This window comes from Engraulis encrasicolus, chromosome 18 (genome assembly GCF_034702125.1).
Source record: "Engraulis encrasicolus isolate BLACKSEA-1 chromosome 18, IST_EnEncr_1.0, whole genome shotgun sequence".
In the NCBI taxonomy this organism is placed as follows: domain Eukaryota; kingdom Metazoa; phylum Chordata; class Actinopteri; order Clupeiformes; family Engraulidae; genus Engraulis; species Engraulis encrasicolus.
Genome location: NC_085874.1, coordinates 41,963,078 through 41,985,026, shown reverse-complemented (window position 1 = coordinate 41,985,026; position 21,949 = coordinate 41,963,078). Strand labels below are relative to the sequence as shown.

The window sequence follows — 21,949 nt, the reverse complement described above, 5'->3', positions numbered from 1 at the left end:
AAGTGCTACTTTTCCAGGCATAATGAATACTTAGAATTTGATGCTGGTGGTATTCATCAAAAAGGTAACATTAGTGAGTAGTATTAGTGATGGGTAGCATGAATTCTGGAAATAAACAACTAAAAATCTCACACAGTGTCCCTTTAAATAGAAGAAGTTAACAGTACGATGCCGTAGGATTTTCCAACTGCTATGTCACTTTCTCTTATTCAGTAGCCGCCTTTAGTTAATACACAGAAACATGATTGTTATCAATTATGAATGATTTACTAATATTCTCGTTCAATCTGTTGCCATATGGGCCAGTCCATGCAAACAAAAGCAAATATTTAGCATGTGTTGTAGGCTTACTTAATGGAATTGTAAGTCTTCAGGTGCTTGCAAACTGTGTATGAACGCATGGCCGAAAATGCATAAATATAAAATTTGTACGTGGGGGTTGGTCCTTGCAATATCCCTCTAGAACATACAGAAGCGATGTGCTTGTAATTAGACATTTTCGAGGACGACTGACCGACTCTATAGCCTACCATGTCCACTATTAGGCTTTGTGTCATTACTCTGCGCGAGACAAGCAATATAAGGCCATTGGACTGGCCATGCTTACATGCACGCGAGGCGCTTCGTGAGGTACCCACGGGGGTCTATTTTGATTCTCTCCCTCCAGCGAACGTTTCAAAAGTCACTTCAAGCAGTCCATGAAACACTCTGTAATAGGGATGGGCATAATTAATCAATTAACCGATGATTGATCATTAAACATTTCGTTGAGGACATACATTTTCACAGACGAACCGTAAAAAACAAAAAAAACAAAAAACCTTGAATGTAGGTCATTAGTGCACGTCCTCAATGCAATGCATTTCGCTGTTACACCTACACAATTTGGGCAGCAGGGGGCAATATCTCACCATCACCGTATCCTGGCTTGACTTGTTTGTTACATGCGAGCTTCCGTAGAGCGGGCTTTGCCTAACCATGAAGAGGTCACGGCGAACTATTTTCGGTTAGAAAATGACAAAGTGTACTGTTATTCAGGCATGAAAATCCCTCACCTTTCGGCGAAATTCGCCGTTTTGAAATCCAAATGGGTCATTTCTGTGAATCGTGTAGATCTGAGGAGAAAATTTTAGGGGGGGCGGGGGTGGAGCGAGGAGAAAAGTGTAGCGCCAACTACTGTATCATTGTGTAGCGCTCTACCGCAGAAAACATCATACAGTTTCAGGAGAGATTCCACAACTGACGATGACGTCAATCACAGCATTTGTTGCTGTCGGCACAGCCAATAACGTGAACGAGCTCAATCTAAGTCCCGCCCTTCATACTTCTCTTTGAAAGCGCAATTTAAAACAGGTGCCACTTTGGTGATTGGCGTGGTTGTAGCAAATATCTTTCTTAGTTCTAGAACATCTCTGATTATAAGAAAATGTAGCCTACAAACGATCTGTCACAGATAGTCTACACGTTTCCCAGAGAGGTAGCTATTTGAGCTCATGATTCTTGTTATGAGAACATCGGGACGCAAGCATTTCGATGAGTGGATGTTGTTAGCCACAGTGGTTAAGCTGTTTTTCCTAATAATTTGAAACCACATTTGCCCTGCCCAAGTGAAAAAGTATTTATTCTCAAAAGAGCTCCATTAATGAAAGCTTGGGTAGGCCTACGGCACGTTTTCCTGACGGCTGTTTTAACGGGTTTGTGCGCTACGAAATGGCGAAAGTATCTAGTCGGTGCTACAAACAGTTTTTTTCACGGTCAAAGTTGGGAGCTTTCCTATTATTTTTTTCATAGGGAAACAGATATTGGACTAAAATTTGAGTAGTTTGGATTAGGGATGGGCATACGGTGAAAATGTCTTCGTCGATCGTCGGGAGAATTAAGTAAGGGTTAACGTTCGGCGAGAAGGTCGCTACCGTGGAATAGCAGCACGACAGAGAGAATCTTTAGACCCCGACGCGGAGCGGAGCGGTTCTCTATGAAGTGCTGCTATTCCACAAAGCGACCGACTCGCCGAAAGTTAACCCGCTTATTATATGGATATACTTAAATGATTCACACATGGCGGGGACATTTCTTTAGGCCTATTTAATGTTAAGTCTATTATAGTTTTTAATGTCAAAAGATTGTTGCTGCGCAAAACAAAACAGTGCCGTTGTGGAACACCGCTAGGCAACAGCTAGGTAGCCAGGACAACAGGTGTTGTCTATCACAGCAGCTGATTAGAGTCTTGTTGAAAAGTCGCTTTAGCAGTGAAAGGTCTTGTTGCCATTGACAGCGGTCTGTTATAGACCAACCCGTCCGTTATCGAAAAATAACAGACGTGCGAACGTTGGGGAGCCCCGTTGAAATGAATGGAGCATTCGACCGATGACGTCACACCATATAATAATGATTAATAATCGGTTAACCATTAACATTTTTATATTAAAAACAGCACACATTTAGGCCCGCCATGCCCTATACTCTTGTATAACAAAAAATACATCAAAAACATCATGTTTTTCTTCGAGGATTTGTTTTTATTAAAGTGATACTGTCCCATTTTTGGAAATAAGCTTATTTTACACCTTCCCTTGAGTTAAATAGTAGGGCTTTACCATTCTCCTGTACTTTCAACCGTTCTCTGAGTATGGCAGTGCAAATTTTACATTCATGCTAGCAATTAACACTGAGTCCTATGAGACCAGCTGGCGGCTAACTGGTCTCATAGGAGTCCATGTTAACTGCTAGCTTGGAGGTAAAATTTGCACTGCCGTACTCAGAGAATGGTTGAAAGTACAGGAGAATGGTAAAGCCCTACTATTTAACTCAAGGGAAGGGCTTATTTCCAAAAATGGGACAATATCACTTTAACAACACAAGTGTCAAGTGCTTAACAAGAAAAGTTAAACCTGAATTGTTGCGCAATGCGCAAACCAGGGAGGCTTCAAGTTGCAAGACAACAACGGAGGCACTAACGGTGCAGACATCGAGGTGAGGCTAGGTTGAGATTAATCACCGCAGTCTTTTTCAAGGCTTGGATGCGCGGTGTTCAAGTGATACATCATGGCCGTTGTCGATGAACTGTATTTATAATTTACATTGCAGTAATTACAGTACACTTTGTCATTTTCTAACCGAAAATGGTCCCACGCCACACTTCGCTGTGACCTCTTCATGGTTAGGCAAAGCCCGCTCTACGGAAGCTCGCATGTAACAAACAAGTCAAGCCAGGGTACGGTGATGGTGAGATATTGCCCCCTGCTGCCCAAATTTTGTAGGTGTAACAGCGAAATGCATTGCATTGAGGACGTGCACTAATGACCTACATTCATTTTTTTTTTGGGGGGGGGGGGTTAATTATGCCCATTCCTAGTTTGGATACAATTTCAGTAGTTTATCCAAACTGTGACAAAGATTTTTTTGTATTACAAGTTGTCTGAAATATGATGATTAACTGTTCAAATGAGATCACAACCAGGCAAGCGTTGACGGGACATTGGATAGTGTTGAGAGGAGGGGGTGAAAAGGCTGAGAACCAAAACCCATTTTATCTATCTATCTATCTATCTATCTATCTATCTATCTATCTATCTATCTATCTATCTATCTATCTATCTATCTATCTATCTGCCCCTCTCATCAGACATGACAGCATGACAATCATGAAGTAACGAAGATGGTTGGCAGTTCCTCTTATGTTCACTGTCCCTGGGTCGCTACAGTATGCTCAAAATTCATCATTTAAAGACTGATTTACCTACATTTTCTCCCATGGGAGACCATGTCCCCAGACCCCCCTAGTATGACTCTTATACAACACTGTCCCCCAAAAAACGCCACTGCACACCACACATGCGCGTGCATCGCTGCAGCACACGCGCCGCTCCGTGCCACCGTGCCACGCAGCACCTTTCTCACCTTTTTCACCCCTGACCCGTTTTCATTACTGCAATGTCAATTACAAATACAGTTCATCGACAACGACCATGATGTATCACTTAATCACTGCGCATTCACTTAGTTAGTAGTGTTAGTTAGTCTTACTTAGTTAGTGTTGTTAATAAAAACAAATCCTCGAAGAAAAACATGATGTTTTTTATATATTTTTTGTTATACAAGAGTATAGGGCATGGTGGGCCTAAATGTGTGCTATTTTTAATATAAAAATGTTAATGGTTAACCGATTATTAATCATTAATTCTCCCGACGATCGACGAAGAAATTTTCACCGCATGCCCATCCCTACTCTGTAATATTAGCAAACAAAAATCATCAGTCAATCAGCAGCAGATGAAACCGAATTTTTGAAAACAGTGCAACAAGCAGTCAGTAAGGGGACAAGTGATAACTTGCATTGACCATAAAATCCCTGTTGAAAGTCACTCGCTGAACAGATGGCCTAAACATGCCCCGGGTCCGCAGATCAAGTGAAGGCAGGACCATTAGGTTACATTCATACACTCAAAACTTTGAATCAAAGTAAACCTCCTGGGCCAGATTTTATTGAACCTTATTTTTTGAAAATGTCAGCCGATTTTATTGCACAGCCCATCACAACACTTTTTAATTTATCAATTGAAAACAAAGAACTTCCCGTAGTCTGGAAGTCGGCCTTTGTTATTCCGCTTTTAAAAGGAGGCGACCCAGCAGTTTTAACTAACTACAGGCCAATATCTAATTTGTGTGTCCTATCAAAAATCCTGGAATCACTGGTATGCGAGCAACTTAAAGACTTTTTATACACAAACAACCTTCTTTCAAGGCTTCAGTCAGGTTTTAGGAAAAAGCACAGTACTATCACTGCTGCCACAAAAGTAGTCAATGACATACTTGTTGCCCTTGACAAAAATCAGTACTGTGCAGCACTTTTCATTGACCTTTCCAAGGCGTTCGACACTGTGGACCACACAGTTCTCAGAGAGAGGCTGTCCAGCTTTGGTCTCTCAGATCATGTTGTTTCTTGGTTCACAAATTATTTAAGTGGTAGGTCCCAGTGTATCAAACACGATGACTTGTACTCAGAATTTGTCAGTGTCCACAAGGGGGTGCCACAAGGATCGGTTTTAGGTCCCCTTTTATTTATCATGTGCATAAATGATTAGGCCTGTCACGATAACAATTTTTGCCAGACGATAACGATAACAAGAAATTATTGCGATAATCGATAATATTGTCTCTCTCGCCATTTTCAAAAAATATAATGTGTAATAAAAAACAAGCAAGGTGCGGCCTCCTTCTTGAAACATTGAATTTAACATTTGGGCCAGCACCCTCAGAGGTCTAAATAAGCCTAATTAAGCCTGCTCCAAGAACAAATGTGTCAAACAATATAATGATGTAAAAATGCAATAAAAATGTTCCTACACCCCTTCACATTTTTAAAGCATCACGGCGGGGGATATATATGTGTTTTTAATTACATCCTCATGGAGCACAATAGGCACAAAAAAGGTTTTTTTGTATTTATTATTAGGGTAAGTTATAGTCTTTCTTTAATATTTTCTGTTATTTATCTTTCTCAAGCACACTGAATGGCTTATAGGCCTATCCATGGTGTGATGTAAAATAACCTACTGGTGGGGTATTGTTAATTCACAAATTATTACTTAGACAGCTTATTTCACCAAAATGCACGTTGTAACTAGCTAATTGTCAGTCAAAACCCAAATCAGCCCTGTTAAAGGCATTTCAACATCAGCAAAAAGCAAAAGAGCATGAACAGATGCACAAGTGCAGGCAGCGCTCTCTCCCTCCCTCCCCGATACCCTCGACTGGAACAAGTTGCAATTCTGCGCACTTTAAAGTCCTTTATGAACGCCCATACATTGATTCTTATGAGTTATGAGTCGCCATGCCTCTGTTTTCCCCTGTAGCGTGCTCAACCGTTCACATTCTCCTGGTGTGACTGATTTAAATCCACAAATCGTATCTTCATTATTTGCTTACAGACTGCCTACTCATATTGTTAGGTCTAAATAAACAAGAAATATAGCGAAAATCACAAAAAGAACAGACAACGAACGTCGGGGTAGGAGGCGCATTGAAATAATAGGGGAAACTCGGCGAGGTTTAAAATAACAGCCTCAGAGCAAGTTTGTCGCGACGGTCGGCACCACTATTTCATGTTTGCACAAACACGTCTTCGTCGTGGATATTGGGTGTTTCAAAATGAACATTTGCCTCCGTGTTGGAGCTGTTCATTCCACTCTCTGAGGAACGTTGCAGATGCGCTGATTGAGACTGGAAGAATATTGCGCTCCTAGTCTCTAGCGCTGATTCTTTGTCGAGGCTTATAAGCGACGCGCGGGAACACCAGCGTTCTTTTTCAAAGACGCAAGTAGCCAGATCAATGCACCTTTTTCAACCAGAACTGCACTGAAACTTAAAATTACACCAACATTTAAGCGTCATTGCGCTGCGTTGGCCTATAACGCGCCATCAGTAGTCTCACGGCTACGGTAGAGAAAGGGAGAGGGGGAAAACAAAACATCACGCAAATAACTTATCGTTACTTATCGGGGCCAGAAAAGTGATCGTTCTTGTAAAAAGTTATCGTCCGATTTATTGACTTATCGGATATCGTGACAGGCTTATAAATGATGTGGGTCGGAATGTGTCTGATGCGAACATGCATTTTTATGCTGATGACACAATAATTTATTGCTTCGGGCCATCCGCCGTTAATGCTATTGAATCACTGCAGAAGGCTTTTGATGTAATCCAACAGACATTTTTACAGTTAAAATTGCTTCTTAATGCTGATAAGACTAAGCAAATGTTGTTCTCAAAGCCAAGGAAAGTACCATCAATCATCCCCTCAGTACTCACCCTTGAGGGAACTGAAATTGAGGTGGTACGTTTGTATAAATACCTGGGTATTTTGCTTGATGATACTTTGACGTTCAAAGCCCACATTGAAAATCTTGTGAGGAAACTTAAACTAAAGTTAGGTTTTTTATTTAGAAATAAAATTTGTTTTTTCTTTCATGTTAAGAAGCGCCTTGTCTCTGCAACATTTGTATCCATTTTAGACTATGCAGACCTGCTGTACATGAATGCTTCATCCCAATGTCTGAGTAAGATTGACTCTGTGTATCATGGTGCCCTGAGGTTCATCACTAACTGTAGGGCCCAAACTCATCACTGTGAACTCTATGCCAGAGTTAAATGGTCTTCACTGACTACCAGGAGACTTACTCACTGGTATACATTTATTTACAAGGCAATACTCGGACTACTGCCACCTTACATCTGCAGTCTTATGGTCTGCGCTCTAAAGGCCATTTGTTACTCTCTGTCCCTTGCTTCCGCACAGAACTGGGGAAGAGGGCATTTGTGTTTTCAGCCCCTACCTCATGGAACAATCTGCAAAAGGACTTGAAACTAACAGATCTAATTCCATTGAACGATTTTAATTCCAAGATGAGATCACTTGAGACAGAGTCTATTGTCTGTAACTGTTTCAATTGACGTTTTATTTTACTTGATTTGTTATTTTAATGCAACTGTGTAATTTTAATTTTGTAACTTGAGCCGCCACTTGGCCAGGACACCCTTGTAAAAGAGGTTCTTAATCTCAACGGGTTTATTTTTCCTGGTTAAATAAAGGTTAAATAAAAAAAATAAAAAAAAACATTCAGTTGAAAGAGAGGATTGTGCACATCCCAGGGAAAGGTGCAGGACGAAGGTCAACTGTAGTTTTTAGAATGAGGAGTCCGCACACTTAGAATCCTTTTTGTTGTGGTTTTATTTTTTCAAGTCAGGATAACGTTTCGACCTCAACAGTCTTCAGATCTCAAGATTTATTCACGATTTATTCGGCCAAAACAGCATTATCAATATCAGATATCGTATCAGCCTACAGACAACAATTAATAACTGACTAAACAACAACAAAAGACAGTTCATGGGTAAATAACAAGACTAACACAACACAAAATAGAGTATAACAATAGTTGAAATCTGATCAAAATTACATCCTCAAAGGTTGATTACAGTTAACCATAAAATACTATTTTATTTGCTTTTTAAAACTATCTTTACTTTAGATTTTTGGTATTGGTAAATTGGTATTGTATAGTTACCACTAGTAAGTAGCATGTCTGGTGGGGTATGTGTGCAGAGTGGAGCTAAGAGTAAGATGTTGAGACAAACTGTCAGGTTTGCTTGATGTATTATTATTTTCTAATAAAGGACAGAAGGGATTGATAAAACAAAATAGAAGGGTAGCTTTGGTTTCACCTCTTAATGACAATGATGATGATGAGCTGGAAGGGAACTTGCTTCATGGTTCTGGTGAGCAGCGAGCTGGTGGGAGTAGTGGTTTTAGTGGTATATTTTACAGGGTCGCCCGGGGCAGACCACGTTGGTCTCGGTTGGTGGAGCCGTGCCTATAAGGCAGCATCCTTGCAGGCCCTCGCCGTGTATTTTTGCAATAGTTGGGGAGGAGTGGACACTCTCGGCAGAGTTTAGGAAGACTGGTTAGAGGTGGTGTAGCTGGAGCTTAGGTGGTGCAGTGCTATGCTGCCCCCTGCATTCCGAATGGCCACAAGGTGTAAATGCATATTGGAACTCGTGGCAGACTTCCGGGCTACGTGGATGACATGAGCAGAATGAACTACCAGCAGCTGTACTACGTATTGCTATTTAGTGCTGTCAATCAATTACAATTTTTAATCACGATTAAGTTAATAGCATAAATGCCACAGTTGACGATGAACTATCCAAAATCACTCTCACACACACACGCACACACACACACACACACACACACAGCATATTTAGTTTACAGTGATAGGAGGGGAGAAAATGTCTCTCATACAGACACAGGGCCCGAGCAGTGTTGGGTTAAGTATCTTTCTCACCTTGCCACCTGTGAATTTTTTTTAAAGGTCAGCTGATATAGGCTATTTGCAGACTAGATGCATAGAGATTTACTTCTTAGTGATATCACTTTTCAAACAAGCAAAGCAGAAGTGTTTCATAGCCTATGCCTTCATTAATGACAGTTTATGAAAAGGCGGTTGCCAAGGCGGTAGGGCTGCACGATAATGGAAAAAATCATAATCACGATTGTTTGGGTCAAAATCATAATAGTGGGATCGTAATAGGCTCAGTCATTTCAAATTGGTGTTAAAGTTTGGTTTTCACTTCCAAGTTGAAGTTTTGGGTCTATAGAACAATTTGAGTTCGAGTGTCAAACACACAGATAACAAAATGGCGTGCGGGGGGGCGCTCTAAAATATATAAACTGCTATAACTTTTGATTAGTTAAAGGATAGTTCCGGCGTAAAATGAAAGTTTCACCATCGCTTTCCCATGCCACATAATGTATCTAATGATGAGCCATTCCGGGCAATGCCGCGCCGTTATGGAGTTAGCTAATTTTAAGCTTTTTGGTGAAAAACGCAGCCAACGCATCACGGCGGGGCCAATTCTAAACCTATTCTTTTCTGATGTTTCCCCGCTATAAACAACTTCAAAAACGCTACACACTTCATCACAAAGGTCTCGTCAATCAAACCGAGGCACAGAGAATGTCATCGGACCACACAATCTTTCACTGGCCAGTGTTTTCAGAGGTGTCTCACTGTTGCAACTCTCTGACCCGGATGCAGGCTACTCAATCAGGTGGCTAGGTAGGCTACACATGGTCCGCGGTTCGCACCGGCTACGACCGTAAAATGAAAAGCTGGAACCCCGACCGTTTTCACCGACTGCCACTGTCTAAACCAGCCATATTACGGGAATGGCTAATAGCATTAGAAGTGGACGAAACTGGCGTAAAAACCCGGAGGGATCGCTACTACCGTGTGTGCAGGCAGCAGATTTGAAGAGTTGCATGGAGAGTACAGGTAGGCAGACTACTCTTACAAAGTAATTGCAACACGGTATAATATAACATGGATTCAGCTTTGTAATAACACACCACTGGTGGTGTACTTACATCTGTAAGAGTACTTCTAGTACGACTTTATAAATTCCTCCAGCCCTCCTCCGTTGCGTAATGGTCCTTCTGACCTCGCGCGCCCTGGCATCCGGGTCAGAGAGTTGCAACAGTGAGACACCTCTGAAAACACTGGCCAGTGAAAGATTGTGTGCTCCGATGACATTCTCTGTGCCTCGGTTTGATTGACGAGACCTTTGTGATGAAGTGTGTAGCGTTTTTGAAGTTGTTTATAGCGGGGAAACATCAGAAAAGAATAGGTTTAGAATTGGCCCCGCCGTGATGCGTTGGCTGCGTTTTTCACCAAAAAGCTTAAAATTAGCTAACTCCATAACGGCGCGGCATTGCCCGGAATGGCTCATCATTAGATACATTATGTGGCATGGGAAAGCGATGGTGAAACTTTCATTTTACGCCGGAACTATCCTTTAAACCAAATTTAGCATATGAGGTATGTATGGATTCAGCATAAAGAGGAGAAACCTGTGAGCTAAGTATTTGGTTACCAGATTAAAGACACACTATGTAATAAACACACTTTTAGCCAATGGACAGTTAAATCCGGGCTTTTTTAAGATAAAGAGTGGAAATGCCCTCAAAGTTGCAATGAAACATAATTTATTGTTACAAGTTATTGTAAATAAAGCCTGGGTTATCACTTAACTTGATTTGTTCAGAATATCCCTGAAGCACACAGATACTAACTTAATAGGATGCCTATACATATGGTTGCATATAGCCTAAGTTATGTGATATTTAGCACTCAACTTGCAACTTTGAGTGTATGAATTTAGGATCGTGAGTACCAGCTTTTTGTTCCAATCAAGCCATCATTTTATTCATAACTTAAAAACTTTACATCTGGAAGAAAGTAAATCAATAATAATAATAATAATAATAATAATAATAATAATAATAATGATAAATACTATGGGGAGCATCATTTTTTCCTGCATTCAAAAAGCAAACAGAAGACCACAGGGCTAACATTTATTCCAATACTCCACTCTACAATAACTATGACAGAGAACAGATGCAAAAACAGTCAGTGGTCAGTCTTAGAAATTGCATGTGCACTTGCACAGACGTGTGCACTTTAACTCTGCCTTCATGCACTTGCACCGAGATCTGGCAGGTCTATTTGTACAAGTACTAGTACAGCTGCACTTCACCTTTAGTTGGAATACATCTTTGGCAAATGCATCTCTGGTAGTGTAGTCCAAATCTGGGAACTGTTCATTTGTTACCAGATTGGCAGGCATTTCTGGCGAATGCAGATAATAAGAACGGTTTTCATTCCTGTCAGCTGGTAACAAATGGACAGTTCCCAGATGACAGGGATGTCTTCATAACAGCAGATGATTGTGTCTACCATGTATGAAATAGTCCTATAGTATTTTTTAGTATGCTTGCCAAAGGCCTCTGCTTGCCGCCAGCGAGCATACTAATTGTTCTCCAGCAGTTTATTTAGTATGCTTGCGGGAAAGCATACCAATTGTTCATCAACAGTTTATTATTATTCTACATTTTTCCATTCACCTCGGCCTATGGGAATCGCCATTCATTAGTACGGCTTTGAATCGTTGCAGCGTTCGAGATAGAGACACGGTTCGAGTGCCAAAATGAACGGCGTACTGACTTAGACTTAGACTTAGACTTCTTTATTGTCCATTAAACTTACATAAAATGGAGATTTTGCTTTGGTGGTGGCATAAGGACGCACAAGGACACACAAGACAAACACACATCACAGTCAACACAATAAAGAATAAATATATATATATAGTGTATGTGTGTGTGGATAAAAGATAGATAGATAAAACCTGTGGTATAAAATTAAATCTCATTACTCAATTAAAATTAAGAGACTATTCAATTTTACCATATTACTTCCTGCTAGAGCAGCGCACAGAGCTTCCTATGCTGTATTACGAAGCACTGTGTTACTGTATAAAATTTAAAATTAATAAAATACCACTGCTAAAATACTATTGAGGATCTTCTCTCTGTTATTATAACCAGTTCTTTGTTAAGAATAGCCACAATTGATGGTACAAATGACCACTTGTAGCCATTCTTCCTAGCCATTGGAATTTTCAGTCTACGTCCAGATGGCAGCATCTGGAAAGCACCGTGAAGAGGGTGAGTAGGATCCAGATAGACTTGATGTGCCTTCTTTGTTAGGGACTGCGTGTGCAGGTGTGGAAGTTGCAGCTGTTTGTATCCAATGATCTTTCCAGCTTGACGATCTGTGCCAATTTGTTCTTTTGTTTGACAGAGAGGTATCCATACCATGACACAATGTTGAATGTCAGTACACATTCGCTGGCCTACCCCCTGGGCTACTTAGGGGTGGGCGATATGGGCAAAAAAAATTATCTCGATAAGTTTTAGAATTTTCACGATAACGATAAGTTGACGATAATTTCCAAAAAACACTTGCAAAAACCAGTAGGGCCTATTTCAGGAGGAGGGGGGGGGGTAATCAATGTGTTTGAATTTTACTCTATGGGAATTTGGCAGGGCAGGGTGAGTAAAGCAGATCATTTGTAGGCCTATGTAGCCTAAACTGCATGTTACCAAGAGGTCTGCATAAATGATGGCATGTCTACACTAGGCTACATCACAAAGCATGGCAGTATAGCAAAGCTACACATTTATGCTGTCTATTTGTGCATGATTCCAGACGAATTTCAATTCTGCACTGGAGGTAGTAGTGCTGCATTTGTGTTGTAACTGGGGAGGGACAGAGAGTTGGGAGAAATGCTGTGCTGAAGAGCTTTTGAATTTAATAACATGCAAATGCTCTGGTCTGTAAAGTAATACTTCATCACTTGGCATGAAAACATATCCATGTAAATAAAAAAATAGTTTTATAATGTATTGCTTATGATTCTGTTAGATGACAGCCATTTTTGACTGGAAACAGTACATGGATAGGAAACTAGGGCAGCTGCAAATTGCATGTGTTGAATTTCACACATTGTAATTTAACTCACTGCACCACTCTAACTTAACAGTACTTGTACACCTAAGCAGTTATGCCATCTGTATGCAGGTGGGTGTTTGAGTAGTGAGTAACAGTCACTAATAGTTGTAGAGAACAACATTGCTTAGCCTAGTTCGCTAACTAGCATGCTAACTAGCGATTTCTCAGACCAGAGACAAAGCTATTTATCTTCCTAACTATTTGGCTTTCCATAATCACAGACGGTTGCTAAGTAAAGCACATAGTTTCAAAACGCCCTCAGCACCATGCAATGGCTGGTTTAATGGTTGAATTCCTCATGTAAATCCACCATTTGGATAACAGCAACTCTCCACCAGTGCCCAGCAGCAGCAGTGCTGTGTGCACGAGTGACACGGAAATTTCTCTGTCCCTGGCTGAATCTCAAATGGTGCACTTGTGCACTTCAGTGTCCATGTTTCAGTGTGTATGCCGTATTAGTTACGCACTGAAACATAGTGCCTAAAGTGCACAAGTGTGCCATTTGAGATCCAGCCCCTGTCTGGCAAAACTCTGCAGCCGCCCCCCTCAGCACTGTCTGCTCATTGGTTCACAGACTTTATTCTCCAGTTCACATTACTATTGGCTGAAAGGCTTGGCTGTCGTCACTGTCTGAATGAGTCCTGTCACAGCGCTTTTGTTGATTTTAGCGTCTTCATAAAAATATCTCGATATTGCAAAATTATTCATCGTCAAAACAACGTTTACGATAGCTTCGCAGACGGTATATATCGCCCACCCTTAGGCCAACCCCCTTTCATAAGTTCACCAGACTTGTTTTTCCTCAGTTTTCTCTCTGTTTTCCCCCTCATTGAAATTAATGGTAGAATGGTCAAGATGATGATGTCACAAACTGTGGCAGTTAGAGTGAGAGTTGACCTGTCCTGGGGTTTTTAACTAGGTATCAACTAGGTAAATTTCCTGGTGAACCAGTAGCCTGTAAGTAACAGGCTACTGGTACACTGCCCTCTCACGCCTCTCCGCAGGCGTGGTTTAGTCAAAAGATGCTTGCACGTGGTTGGAGCAACCTCATATGAATGACATGGCACTTCGACCACTCACGTTGAAGCTTTGTGACGTAGGACGTGTCGTCACCTAAGCGCCGCCAGGTCGTACAGGTCGGGAATCAAAACAGTTACAGCGTGTTAGAGAAGAGACTAGCAGAGAACATAATGGCTGTAAATGACCGATGTCGTCTTTGCAAGGAAAATCTCAGGATAAAAGGTGTCATTACAAACAGCAGGATTTTCCAGAAGGACACTAATGCAAAATCAATCGAGGAACGGCTGGCAGAAATCGGGTTGACATTAGCAAATGTCCAGGAGCGTTCGTTTCGAATTTGTCAGAAGTGTTTTCGCTTCATTGCTAGGCTAGAAGAGAGTTTGAGTACTTTCAGAGAATGGCAAGACGCAGAAAAAGAACCGAATCACCCTACTATAGGCATATCCAGTTTAACATCAGCCACGACGACCGCGAGTGCAGCAGACACCACCACCACCACGGCCTCGGCCTAGGCAATCGCAAGCAAACGGGACAGAGCCCGAACCCCATCGGAGCAACCACCGACCCCTGGCCCCCCAGCTCCGAAATTACCGAGGCCAGCAGCCACTGACGACACCCCAGCTCGACAAAGCGTTACAGAGGTGAGAAAATATATTGGGTCGTTAGACAATAACCAATGATTTGCGCCAGTGCAAATACAATAAGCATTTAGCCAATTGAATGGCTACTCAACCTGCTTATGTTAGCTCCACGCATCAAGCCAAGTCTACTTAGCACCATGCCATGGTAAGATAATGGTAGAAAACTGTACCGAGAAAATCTCAACTGTCTTACAACTACTAGCTGTACGCCTGGTTTAAGCAAGTCTTGATTAGACGTGTGTGTGTGTGTGTGTGTGTGTGTGTGTCAGTGTATTTGAAGAGCTCTTTTCCACAATACTGTAAATCCATTTTCAAAAATATTCCAAAATGAAGTGTTTTTGTAGTCTATTTATTGCTAATATCACTGAAATGTGTTTTATAATGTTTACATTTGTTCTGAAAATACCACATAACATTAAACCAGTTCCAATTTTCCCAAATGCCATCATAAAGTTGGATTTAAAAAATAAAATAGGAATGAAATGAAAATGGAAAAGAGCTCTTCGTTTAGTGTTGGTGGTGTGTGTGTGAGTGTGTGTGTGAGTGTGTGTGTGTGTGTGTGAGAGAGAGAGAGAGAGAGAGAGAGAGAGAGAGAGAGAGAGAGAGAGAGAGAGAGAGAGAGAGAGAGAGAGAGAGAGATCAGTCCACCAAGCTCACCAGTCCACACATTTGCTTGTGGTGCCCATCCCCCATTGTCACCCCTCTCTGCCCCTCTCCCACTTTCACTTCTGTTCATAGTCCTCTCCTGTCCATCTCCTGACCATAGACAACATTAGTTGTTGTTTACTTTTATTAATTCCCAACAGACCATTCAGGTACTTCCACATTTCCCAAGTAACCCATGTTTTATGTTGGTCTTTTTGATTTAACCGTGAAGTCAATTGAACTACATGTTGTATGAGTTGTGTTATATAAATACATGTTATTATTATCATTACTTTTATTATTGTTATTGGAGTATCTTAAAACACTTTCAGTGTTATGTGCATATACTAAGTTAATATAGTATGCACTACTAATATAGTAGTATTTAAGTCAATTAACTCGTATTGTATTGTAAAAAAAAAAAAAAGTAATCATGTAAAAACTGTCCCTGACTATATTTTTTGGGTGTGTGTTACAGGTGGTTGTCTATTACCCCACCAGAAGTAAAGGTGAAAGGATGGTGTGTCCAGATGGCACAGCGGTAGTAGTGGAGGCCCTGGCAAGAAAAAACTGGAACTGGGCAGCCAAACAGATAACGAAACACCAAGAGCTGTTTGGACCACTCACAGAACACATTCAAAACATTCTGGAGGAAGAGTGCAAGAAGATATGCAGCCCTTTCACCCATTTCATGCTGGCCAATACATTGGCTGACAGTTTTAAGGCATTTTCATTTCAGAAATTGCAAGCAGATTTTCAGGGTTTTTTTTGTGATACCTCAGCATACTAAGATGGATATGTGTACCATGATGTGCATAATGCAGAAGTCACTTGCCCTACAACCAAGGACACTTCCAGGGCCCAAACACCTTACACTGAGACACAGCTAGAGACTGTTGATGGCCCATTGGTTATGTACCTGTGAATTTAACAGGCTCCCTCTTGATGTCTGTTCAGCTGAGTGGAAACAGATTTTAAAGGGATTGTATGGTGAATGTATATTCTATTCATGCCATTCAATAGTTTTTATAGTTTTGTTAATATTTATTATGTTTCTCTGTGCACATTATTTATGTCTTATCATTGTACAGTTAATACAACACCCAGATTGGCACAACAACACTTTTATTTACATATGAGTGATTCTACGATTTCCCTACGCTTTTGGCAAAAGCAAAATGTCAATTATCAGTATTTTTTTTCAACTAAATGACCTAGATGTTAACATAGTGTATATATTTAAGTTTCCAAACAAACAAATTGCCAAGCTTAATCTTAAATCATTTGACAAATACTCTAATGAAAGCGAACATTTGCTTAATTATTTTGTCAACAGTGTTATGGACAAATACTATGTCATTTCAAACATATATAAAAATACTACAGAGTTGAAACAATATATGTTTGAAAGTGCTTATGTCCCTTAGCAGTAATGTTGTCATTAATCTGTGCAACTGATATAGAAAATGTGATTGTTGAGCTTCATAAGTAGGATTTTATGAGTCACTGTGATACAGACTGACACATTTTTCATCATAAATCCCTGTAACGTCTGATTTGAATATAGTCACCCTCCTTACACAAGACTTCCTTCTCCAGAGATAATCCCTAGTGTATGTTCATAGGATTTTTCCAACACATAAGGGATCAATAGCGCAAAAACACTTTCAAAACAGTCAACGGTGTAACTCAACTGTGTTACGGTCAACAGTGCAGGGGAACAAGTCGGCACTTTTTTAGGAGAAAAAAACAGAGCAGACAAACCCATCTCCCTAGAACACAAATTATTTTGTTTGTTTGTCTGTCAATATGGATATAAATTGGCAAAAACATACTCCTCCTCAACTGTCATCAGTGTTGCCAGATTGGGCTGGCTCCCGCCCAATTGGGCTGCTTAGGATGGCCGTGTGGGGGTAAAAATGGCATCTATCAGAAAAACCTTCCCACTGCCATATAAATCAATAGAATTGGGCGGGTTTTTAGGGCGGATTTTGATCATTTTTTGGGCTGGAAATCATCAGCCTCATCTGGCAACCCTGACTGTCATACTTAATTGTAACACCATTGACGGTAACACCGTTGACATTTCAGCCATTTTTATGGTGTTGTGCTAACTGAGGACCTCAGAAGTTCCACCACAACACCTTAATCAATTCATGTATCTGTATGCTTTATCTGTGTTTTTCCACATGTGATTTCTAATTCAGATTCTTATGAATATGTTGATAACACTGTTGACAGGCAATTTTCCCGCTATGAGAACATGAAAAAGAATGGATTAAATTATGGAAGGATGGAGCTCAAAATTTACCAAAAAGTCTTCCCGTATCCTGCCAAAGAGGTTATGACATCACGTGATGTTATTCGTATGGCCTAAGACCAAACCATTACTGATTTATGGAGGAGGTTTCAGACCGTGACACGGTTAACACAGTTTTCGTGGACACACACAAAATGGCAAATTTCACGTATAATGGAAAGGACAGTGGTCTTTCTGACAGTTTTGTCATATTGTGATGATTACTGTGAATCAACATTTGCAATCGTCTTGGGCAAAACAAGTTTCTTTACATGCTAATATGAAGACTGAATCTGACATTTGGAAAACAGGACGGCATGAAAACGCCCAAAACCAGTATTAAATATTCATTCTTGCTGAGGGAAATAATGCTATGTCTACACTTTCTGTATTATATGAAAGATAAATGTTTTCTAATGTCCAAAACATCATTGGATGCAGTTAATAGTTAGTGGAATTGCCAAATAAAATCCACGGACTTAAAAGTGTAGTCGAATTAGAGAATCACTCATATGTCACAATAAAAAATATTTACATTTTCTCCAAAGACTTTTGTACATCATTATTTCCATTCTTGTATTTACATTGCTACAACAGCATGTGATAACATTTTGCTAGTTGGACCCAGAACTACTGCTGTGTTGCGTCTCAGTTTCAGACTCATCATCAGACTCATCAAAATAGCCAGTGAAATCAATGTCTGGCACTAAGAAAGTGTCATCAGGGAGAGTTTGCTCTGTTTACTCAAAGTCATCAAACACCTCACTTATTATAAGTAGAATTTCCTGAGCATGCCGTAGCCTACACACTGGTAAGTTGTTTGTTATGTAAGTGATATCAAAGATGTAAGGACTATGGTTGACTGCTGCTTCTATTAGCTTTGTTCCAAACCCGGTGCAGAAAGCCTTGCTTGTGACAAGTGGCATGTTTGGTACTAATGTACGCCTGTGTGCCTGCCTTAATCACTTCTCTCACTGTCTTGTCAACCCTAGGTGATCCTTTGATTGCATACAAGACTGCATGTGAGGGTAGAGGGTATTACTAGATACATGTTTCAGGCCAAGCCTGATGTTATGTCTATTTGGGCTCACTGTCACCCGGGTTGCATTGTGCATGTGTAGCAGCTTGATGACCCTCTCTCTGTTGACAACTTCTGCTGAAGCCGTCAAAGCCATGACCGGTGTGCCTGAAAGATAACATATGCATTCTGTTAGTCATCAATAACCAAACAGCTATAGGCCGGCTCAACGGCCCTTGACGGGCTTTTGCTTCCCATATCTGATTTCTATTAATACTTTATTTATGAAGGCTTTATCATGTACTGGGTTTGCAAAACAATGGGGGTAGTTTTATTGCAAGGAGTCATAATTTGTTATGCCATTAACACTAACTGTTAACATTACATTACACTTAGCAGACGCTTTTATCCAAAGCGACTTACAGGAGGTTGAATTACTTACAGAGGGTCAGTGCAATGTACTCTGAAAGTTAATACAATGTGTATTAAGTAGCCTACAGTAAAAACAACAGCAATAAAAAAAACTGTAAAGGACCTGTTGATAGACAAGGGTTAAGTAGGTTGGCAGATTTTTTAGAAGGTTTGCTATTAAGCAGTGAGTTTTATTTACAATGTCTGACCTTTCTTTCACAACTGAGCAGAGTTGTCCCAGGCGAGAAAAGCTCTCTCTCTCAATGCTGGATTCCCCCTTTACACCGTTGCCCCTGAAACATAGAACGATCTCCGTGAGTACATTGAAATTGCTGGACGTTAGCACACCTTTAGCACAACTGGGTGGGGGAAGGGGTTTGTTCACACCGAACTTCACAAGGCTCTGGCGTCAGCACTGGGCATAGCAAACAGCGAAATGGCCTGATTATGAAACGTTTAAACTACGCCCAAACCAAAACAATCCCTTTACTTAATCTGACACTAAAGTTTCACGACCTGGGGGGGATGTGCAGCAATGCTTCCTGGTAAACCAGTAGCCTTTAAAAAACCTTGGGCGTCAACAAATAGCTTCTGGTTCAGCAGAAAAGCAGAAATGTGTTGAGTCACAAGTTCAATAAAAACGTTCCAATAAGCCTTACGGGCGTCCAAGGGAAGTATTTAGTCTGGGTCTCATTCCCATGGGGTATCTGAATCCCGAATCAAAATAGCATGCGTGTTTCTCCAGCACTCACGAGTGTGCTACATGAGCCACAATTTCACATAAAGCACAATAAATAATTGCTAATAACAACCTTGTTTTTTCACTTACCATCTGTAGATTACGTGAACTTCATCCACAACAATTCCCACCAGGTTTTTTTGATAGACTTCAGAAGAAAGCATAGCCAGCCACTTCTTCTATAGCCATGACTCGGGACTGCTCCTCCTTTAGAGAATCAACTTGAGGTATTTTGGATAACACCGCTGAAATTGCTGCTTCCATCCCGAGGCATGATAACCCCTCGCACGCCGCCATTACTGTTGTGATTCAGTGAGGGGGCGGGCACAGCCGAACTACCCTGGGGGAAGGTGTCGCGTTCGATAAACGTCATACCCACTGAAATCCCTCCCTACGATCCTGATTCGTCGTGCTGCTCCGTTCATTTCGTGAACGGAGGAGGAGAGCGAATCACAGGTGTACCAGAAGGTTTGTGTAGCCCAGCCCCCGCCCTGGGCGTCAACACATAGCTTCTGGTTCACCAGGAAACTAGGTAAAGGCATTGTCAGAGAGATCTTGGCTCTGAATACAAACTGTGTGAAGATCATAAGCCAACTCGTAAAATTGTTTCAGAGAGCAGTTTTAAAATCCCTATGATGTGACCCCATTCACTTACGAAAAAAATGTATGAACAGCTCAGCGCATAGGCCTGAATATGTCCATTTTTTGACTGAACCATTTGGCCTAGAAAAGTGATCTCAGCTTTGTCATGAAGAGCAGGGTTGTGCCATGTGTGTGTCAATATCATCTGACAACTTGCAAAACTTTTGGAGATATGACAGTGTAAAAATAAGGCTGCACATATTACTCAGCTTTTGACTGCCAAATTGTCACCTTTAGAATCTTCATTCATACACACACACACACACACATGCAGCCTTGTAGAACTTTAGACCTCTGCTGTCACCTGGGCAACCATGGCCTAATATGCTGCCGTGACCACTCTATACAGTAAGTGGCAGTGGCCTACTGGGTAGGGTGTTGGTCTGTCAGAGGGTTGCAGGTTCGAATCCCACCCTTACCTCTCCCTACCCACCCATTGCTGAAAGGCACCTGAAGCATCTCCATACACGCACACGCACACACGCAAACACACACACACACACACACACACACACACACACACACACACACACACACTCAGACCTCTATCTCTTTCCCTCGTGTTTCTCTGTGTGTATACAATAGCTCTGCGTGTGTGTGCATTAGCCGCAAGCATACTAATAGCAATGTCTCTCCGGAAAGTCTTATTAAGCGGGCTTGCGGACCATGCAGAGCATGGCCCTTGCAGAGCAAGGCCCGATTCTAGTAATCTCTAAGTCCTGTTTCTTATTATATCTTGGTCTTGTGCAGGGGCAGTAAAAATAGAAAATGGATCTCCTCCTAGGCCTTTCGAGATAGAGACACCGTTCAAACACTAAAACGACCGGCTCGGCTTAGAGATCGCGTATAGTGATAGGCTTTTCCGTGTCTCTTGTCGTTTTCCCGTTTTTGGCGATTTTGTGAAAGCCTGGGTCCCCATTGAAAACAGTGGTGGAACCTCCATGAACCAAAGTTCCGCCACTCTAAAGATTAGAGTGTAGGAGGCTTTTTCGGTCATGTCATAAAACATCAACACTTTCACCTAGAAGTTTAGTTGACGCGTTGTTAGCGAGCTCTATGGGATGTCTCCAAATTGTCAAAGTTTCATCTCCCAACTCCCAATACTTTTTAAATGGCAGGTTTGTAAAAAAACAGGCCAAGGTCTATGGAGAATCCCAGTCTTTCCAAAAATGCATTTTTCAAGAGATCAGCGCATGTCCCACACAGAGGTCCATTTGTGCCTGAACTCTTTAACCTATAAACTTTATTCAAAGACTGTTAGAGAGACCACAAGCATGGTCGATCTGTGAAAAGGACACGTGCCAACTCCTTTTAGTTTTTTTACAACGATGTTGTAAAGACAAAAAACTCATTCTCATTCTGGCCTCTGCTTAGAGGACAATACTAACTGCCATTACAGTCAATCAGAACAGGTGCAGCCAATAAAGTGTTCCATTTCAAATGTCACTGTCTCAAGATTCTATTCTTAACGAGCAGGTGCGAGCAACCATTCTAGAAGTCTATTGTTCAGCTCTGCAATGCAATGTAATATAGTCTTGCTGGACTGTAAGCTTACATGACAGCTAGCTGCTTGGCTTAGTGGTAACGCATTGTGCTGGATTAGAGATATGGAGGTTG

At 41.2% G+C, this 21,949-nt stretch overlaps 1 protein-coding gene and 1 long non-coding RNA gene across 3 annotated transcripts in view; one reads left to right on the top strand and one right to left on the bottom strand.

Moving 5' to 3' along the window:
* LOC134469414 (cation channel sperm-associated auxiliary subunit epsilon-like) overlaps positions 1-21,949 on the top strand; it is a 141,796-nt gene that overhangs the window by 8,947 nt on the left and 110,900 nt on the right. The gene's annotated exons all lie outside the window — the stretch shown is intronic.
* On the bottom strand, positions 18,043-20,206 carry LOC134468627 (uncharacterized). Its single transcript, XR_010038865.1, has 3 exons — positions 19,781-20,206; positions 19,161-19,244; positions 18,043-18,708 (listed from the first exon to the last, which is right to left on the bottom strand). It is a non-coding gene; the product is annotated as an uncharacterized LOC134468627 (long non-coding RNA).